This window comes from Ursus maritimus, unplaced genomic scaffold (genome assembly GCF_017311325.1).
Source record: "Ursus maritimus isolate PB19 unplaced genomic scaffold, ASM1731132v1 scaffold_11, whole genome shotgun sequence".
Classification (NCBI taxonomy): domain Eukaryota; kingdom Metazoa; phylum Chordata; class Mammalia; order Carnivora; family Ursidae; genus Ursus; species Ursus maritimus.
The window spans coordinates 921,476-929,012 of record NW_024423453.1 but is presented as its reverse complement, the minus strand read 5'-3'; positions in this window follow the sequence as shown (position 1 = coordinate 929,012).

The following is a 7,537-nucleotide window of genomic DNA, read 5'->3' as shown; positions in this document are numbered from 1 at the left end:
AGTTTATCTGAGGCATTACCCAGCCGTCACCCTCCCGAATCCTCGCCTCCCTCACTGTTTACTGTTTACTCCACTTTGCATTTGTGACTTTTCCGTGTTTTATTAGACTCTAATTATGCTCTTGGCTGTCAGCTGTAAAGAGAGAAAACGTTACATTAATTACAGTGGAGGGGGAGGTGCTTGGGATTGGTAATAAATGGACCAGTAGATGTCTCTCTCTGTCTCTAAGATCCATGCATGATTTAAATACTCTCCTTGTTCCACTTTGGTTTGAATCTTTGATAGATGCCTATACTCAGACATAAACATGCAGACGTTCAAGGTAATGTAGCTTTTATACACAAAGCCAGTTTTCCCCCATCTCATTTAAGATTAGGTAAATTGGTGTTAGTAAGACAGGAATCTCAGTTTTCAAATAATCATCGGTTTTCAAAGGTCAATCGTTTAATCCATGGATGGTGTCAAAACAAGCATGATGGTGGGTGGTGATGGAGGGGAGTATACTCAGTGAATACTCATATAGTTCGGCTTTGTAGAGGTAGATGTTTTGGTCCGTTGGAAACTGTTAATTTTTCCTTCCTAAGGTCATCTCAGCTCATTAAATCCAGCACTAATTTTGCGTTTGCCATCACTTTTTTGCCTTCAGAAAAAAAAAAATTCTTCTTGTTGCTTCTAGCCTACCTAAACCATAATGATACAGGTTTTCTGTTCTGAAGAGATTTGCACTCTAGCTAAAACTTCCCGGTAATACCCAGCAGAGGAAATATATCCTCCCCCCTGCCCATTTAGTCCATTAGGATGGACAGTAATTCCTTGAATTAGTTGCATCATTTCCCCACTGGCCTGAAAGAGTGAATGTGACTCCTTTGAATATCTAATTAACTATGGAGATGGACTTACATGTTGTTTTCCCCTCTTAGAATTTCCTCAGTCATGCTTCAGGTAATTGTGGGGCTGACGATATTCCGTAGCATAGATTTCTTTTCTTTCTTTTGCAATCCCACAATTGAAGTTCTGCTAATTACGGTATTTTAGCTTCAGACTCTGTATAGTGTAAATACTGCCTAACTGTATGGTCATTATTTCACATATTCTCAGCTTATGAATACCTGTATCTCTGAAAATGTACACATAAATCACATTGCTAAGTTAGAGTTTTTATGAAAAACTAATGAGGGATTAGTAAAGAAAGTAACAGCCTATAACTATGATATCTGAAGACAAAAGTTGTAAAATACTCTTCAGACTTCTTAAAAAATAGTTTTAAATAACAGACCATAAATTTCTGGCATTTACCCAAACTATCTTTTTTTTAATTAAAGATCTTATTTATTTATTTGAGAGAGAGAGAGACCGAGATAGCAACAGAGCATGAGCAGGAAGGAGAGGGAGAAGCAGGCTCTCCACTGAGCAAGAAGCCCAACACTGGGCTCCATCCCAGGACCCTGGGATCATGACCCGAGCTGAAGGTGGACGCTTGATCAACTGAGCCATGCAGGCGTCCATCCCTAAACTATCTTAACTATATATATTATATACTAAAAGAATATCTAAGAATATTATCATCTCTTGTCTTTTTTTAAAGCAAAATTTGATGTTTCATTTTTATTCCTCTATCCTCACTCTAGGGTAAATCAATTCTAAAATATTGAAGCCTAAATTGAGTTTTTAAAATGTCATGCGAATAGAATATAGCCAATTATAATAAAAATTTCAGCAACCAGAATTTTCTAGTACTTAATGGTTTGAGCTAAATATATTTAAGAAGAAAAAGTTCAGAATGAGGAGATATGGGGCTCCTAAGTGGCTCAGTTTGTTAAATGGCTGCCTTCAACTCAGGTCATGATCTCAGCCCCATATTGGGCTCCCTACTGAGTGGGGAGTCTGCTTCTTGCTCTCCCTCTGTGACTCTCTCGCTTGTACTCTCTCTCTCTCAAATAAATGAATAAAATCTTTTAAAAAAAAGGAAAAGAATAAGGAGATAGGTATGAGAGAATAAAGAAAGACAGTAGGGTAAGAATGACTCAGAGGACAATTGTAAGGGCAACAAACCATCGCATTAGCTAACATGCAGTATTAAACTGAACAATCAAATCATGTCATAAAATATTTGACATCTGCTTTGAAGGATTTTTTTTTTAGCACAGCATATGCCCTCTTTATAGGTGTGCTTTATTTTTATTTTACGAAAATAACGCAAGATCTTGATTATTACACGTCTGCACTGTTGAGGCACATTTTCAGCTGGCTTCTTTTCAAGTGCGGCATCCTTCTAGCGCATGTTGTTGGTAATCTCGCAATGAATCTAGCTCAAATACTTTTTTTTTAATTTACTGGTTCCTGTTTTAACTCCTTTGCTGGCTTTCAAGGTCATCCATTGTGCATAACTATTTCCCGCTATTTCATTGCAAGACTATGCCACTCTTTTCCTAATAGATGGATTGGTTCACTCATCTATTCACATGCTTGTTCAACAGGTGACACTATTGTATAAAAAGCAGTGAACAAGACAGAAACTGTCTCTGCTTTGAGGTAACTATCACGTTCTTTGCCCTGATTCCCAAACAATGATTGTTTCTACCTCTGTGCTCTTGCTCATATTAAATTTTTTCCCCTTTCCATGTATTCCTAACAGCTCTGCAAATCTTGAAGGTACAGATCAATTATAATCTTCCTAATGAAGTCTTTCTAACTCACCCTGTGCCAGAAAATTCAATTTTTAATTACACGTTATTTTATATATTTTAAGTGTTTTTTTTTTCAACTTCCTTGAGTCAATGCCCATTTATTCTTTAACCTCCAATGGCTGAAGCACGTCTTTCAAATAAGACTGTGCATCCCAATCATTTGTAGAGCTCCTTAATAATCCATCTGTTTCAAATTGCTGTACCTTGGGGGTTAGGACCCTAGATGCATTTTTTTTTTAAGCCATCACAGGAGAATCTGATGCATCCTCCTGGTTAAGATTCACTGCTCCAACCAACTCTGAGCACAGTACACATTGATTAACAGATGAGCTGATTGATCTGGGCACTAACTATATTACATTGCTTGCCCTACATGGCCCTAAGCAAGTTAAATTGCCTTGCTTGTGCCTCTGTTTACACATTTACTGTATAAACTATATACAAAAAAGTAAAGGACTTTGGGATATTTGTGTGAAAGATAATAACATTCATGCAATGTTCTATTTCATTTCTTTCTATTTATTGAAATTTTTATTTAATTTTTCAGATAAAATTGACTATAGTTGACTTTAAAACTGTATTAAATGATGAGATGAAAATTACAAAGAAATTTATTATTTCTTTTTTTTTTACTATATAAGAAGGAAATTTTCATATTTCATGCAAAATAAGATTTTGCAATTAAAGAGTAAAATAAGAGCTAGGAAATAAGTATCTTCATTGTAAAAATGTCCATTAGATAAAAAAAAATATCAAAATACTTTATGGAAAACATGAGATACAAAAAAGAGTTATTTCTTAATGTCTTGTAGTTGAAAGACTTCCTAGCAGATTATGTGGACTTATTCTGATAAACAGTGATTGAAGCAATTTGGTCTGTCTTGCAAAGTGAAGTTACAGGCATTTGAAATTATGACTAAGTGGCCAAATAAGCAATTCAGTAACCCATTAAAAAGGTATATGGTCAAGGTGCCTGCTCTTTTGAGTGGGCGTGACTGTGGGAAGGGAACGTGAATGCATATCAATCTAAAAGATTATAACAGGAGAGGATCAGAAGAGTTTGCATGAAAACTGCAAACCTAAACACAAATAGGATTCCAGGAGCCTGCTGGTATGAAAAAACAAACAAGAAATTACCTTAAATGTATGTTCTTTTTTGTCAATTTCAGTGGTTTTAGGACATAGAACAGAATATGTTGCTGTGAATATCCTTTCCCCTCTTTGCTTAATGGGGAAAAGGAGATTATATGGACATACAAAAAGAAAAAAGATTCTTTCGGTTATACCACATTAGCTTGCTGCAGATCATGCTCCTGGAAAAAATAGGTATACTCTAATATACAATATCATATAGAGAGAAGATATAAAATTTGAGCAAAATTTAAAATACAAAATCTTTTTGAAACCATCAGGAGACAGAAATTGAGAGATAATGATCCCAAAGAGAAGGGAAATTAACAGAAGTAGCTGTCATGATTTTATTTATTTATTTATTTATTTATTTATTTATTTATTTATTTTAGCTCCCATTATTTTAGAATGATGACCAAAAAAAGAAGAAAAATCTCAGTATGAGATACTACCATTCTCCATCCTTCCCAGCAATATGCACTCAGAATGAAAGGAAATCATTTGGGCAAAAAGAGTTTTTCCAATTTGGAAGCTTGGAATTTTATGAACGAATGTAGAGAAGAGATATGGAATGAGAAGTGTGATTAAATCTAAATTATGAATGCATGAAAGTAATAATTATGTATTATAGAGAAAAAAATATAGAATTAATATATGACAACAAACAACACAAGGAGCAAGAGGGGGATAAAGGGAGTTCTAAGGTTATCTAGGAAGTAACAAAGGACTAATTTACACAAGATCATAGTAAATCTAAAGGATGCATGTTATAATTTCCAGCAAAATCATTTAAAGAATAGTAAAAGAATGTGTAGTGTAAAAACTGAATGGGGGGGGGGGAAAATCCTTAGTTAAATAAAGGGAAAAAGAAAAAGAAATGTATCACAAGTTGGACAAAGAAAAAACAAATAAGATGTTAGATTTGACTGCCAACATATGAGATAAAACAATATAAACTTAATTAATACTTTTTTTTTTTTTTGGAGAGTAGGGAGAGGCACAGGGAGAGGGAGAGTGAGAATCTTAAGCAGGTTCCTCACCTAGCTCAGAGCTGCCATGGGGCTCTATCTCACAACTCTGAGATCATGACCTGAGTCAAAATCAAGAGTTGGATGTTTAATCGACTTAACCACTCAGGCACCCCAAACTTAATTAATATTTTTAAAAGGGTTGGAAAATTACACTTCACAGGCTGAAATAGGCTTGCTGCCCTTTTATTTCTATAGATAAAGTTTTGTTGGAACACAGCCACTTTCATTCATTTATGTGTTATCTATGGCTGCTTTACATGGTAGTAGCAGGGTTGAGGAATTGTGATACACATTAGATGTGACCCACAGTCTAAAATATGTACCCTCTGGGGGTGCCTGGGTGGCTCAGTCAGTTGAGCATCTGACTCTTGGTTTCAGCTGGGGTCATAATCTTGGGGTCATGAGCTCGAGCCCTACATGGGGCTCCATGCTAAGCATGGAGTCTGCTTGGGATTCTCTCTCTCCCTTCCCTATGCCCCTCCTCCCTACTCATATGCCCTCTCTCTCACTCTCTCAAATAAATAAATAAAATCTTAAAAGTAATCAAATAAAAATAAAATAATCTTTACTCCCTGACCTTATAAGTTTCCCAACCCCTGTTGTAAAAGACAGAGATCGGGTGCCTGGGTGGCTCTGTTGGTTGAGCGTCTGACTTTTTTTTTTTTTTATATTATGTTATTCACCATACAGTACATCCCTGGTTTTCGATGTAAAGTTCCATGATTCATTAGTTGCGTATAACACCCAGTGCACCATGCAATACGTGCCATCCTTACTACCCATCACCAGCCTATCCCATTCCCCCACCCCCGTCCCCTCTGAAGCCCTCAGTTTGTTTCTGAGAGTCCATAGTGAGCATCTGACTCTTGATTTCAGATTAGGTCATGATCTCAGGGTTGTGGGATCGAACCCCACGTCAGGCTCCCCGCTCAGCAGGGAGTCTGCTTGTCCCTCTCTCTCTCATAAACAAATAAATTTTTAAAAGAAAAAGACAGAGATAATCTAACTAGATTTAGGGAAAGGGGGGAAAACAAATTACAGCACTTAAAGGGGCTATAAATAAATATATAAATAAAATATAAATGTAAATGTATTGAAATTAATGTAAATATAAATATGCAGGAAAATTGAAGGTAAGAAAATGGAAAAAAAGACATATCATGCAAATTCTCACCAGAAGAAAGCTGGTGGAGCTATACAAATATCAAACAAAGTAGATATTAATATTTGCTGTCTATCATCTATTTATCTAATCTGTCTTTCTAATTCACTTATGACCATACATATATTGTTTTCAAATGCATATGTCACAACAAATATCGAAGAATGGAAATCATACAGAATGTGTTCTTTCTATAGTAAAATTAATTCCAAAATCAAAAACAAAGTTAATAAGAATATCGCCAAATGTTTAAAAATTATGCAACAAACTTGCCCATAACCCATGGATCAAAGAAGAAATCGAAATGTAGATTACAAAATAGTTTGAGCTGATGGATCATGAAAATAAGACTTATTAAAACTAGTAGGATGCAGGTAAAATCATATTTAGTGGAAATATATTGCATATATTTTGCTATAATAATAAAATGATTTTATTATAAGAGAAAAAGACTAACATCAATATTCTAATATCATTCATTTCAAGCAGAAAACAGCAGCAGATGAAACACAAAAGTAGCAGATAGAAGGAAATAATTACAATTAGTGAAAATTAATAATATAGAAGAAAAACAATACAGAGAAGGTGAAGAACATCTGAAACATGAAAATATCAGTAAAACTGATAATAAACTTGTTAACCTGACCAAGGTTGGAGGGAAGGCGTAAAACAAGTTAGCCTGTCAGAAATGAAAAAGGGGAAACCAATAAGACACTAACTATAGGTACTAAAAATATAGTAAGAGCAAGTTGAAAAGAACTGTATTCCAAAGAAAAGGAACGGTTAGATGAAATTGACAGTCTCCCCACTAAAGAAACTGAAAATATACCAAAACACAAGAACTGAAAAAATGAAAGCAATGATCCTATATCTATTAAATTAGTTAGCTCTCTAAATAAGAGCTGTCTTCCAAAAAAAAGCTATAGATTGTGTTTGGTTCAATAGTAAAGTCTGCAAATGTTTAGAGGAAGTAACATAATTGTGTGTGAACTATTCCAGAGAAAAGTAAAGGGGGCACAATTGCCAATTTGTTTTACAAGGTCAATATTTTTTTTACAAGAATGAGAAAAGATACACCAATCTCAAATCCTTAAAAAAAAAAAAGTAAGAAAAATTAGTGATCTGTAGAAAACAAAGTACATTATAAACAAGTTGGATTTATTCTAAAAATGCTGGTATGGGTAGGTAGCTCATGCATCAAAATAATGATAAAAAATAAAAATTAACTTTTTGAGGAGCCTCCATACTGTTTTCCAAAGTGGATGTACCAACTTGCATTTCCACCAATGAATACCCACCATTTGCATCGACGTGGATGGAAGTGGAGGGAATTATGTTAAGTGAAATAAGTCGAGCAGAGAAAGACAATTATATGGTTTCACTCATATGTGGAACATAAGGAATAGCACGGAGGACATTAGGGGAAGGAAGGGGAAAACTGAAGGGGAGGAAATCAGGAGGGGAGATGAATCATGAGAGACTATGGATTCTGGGGAAACAATCTGAGTGTTTCAGAGGGAAGCTGG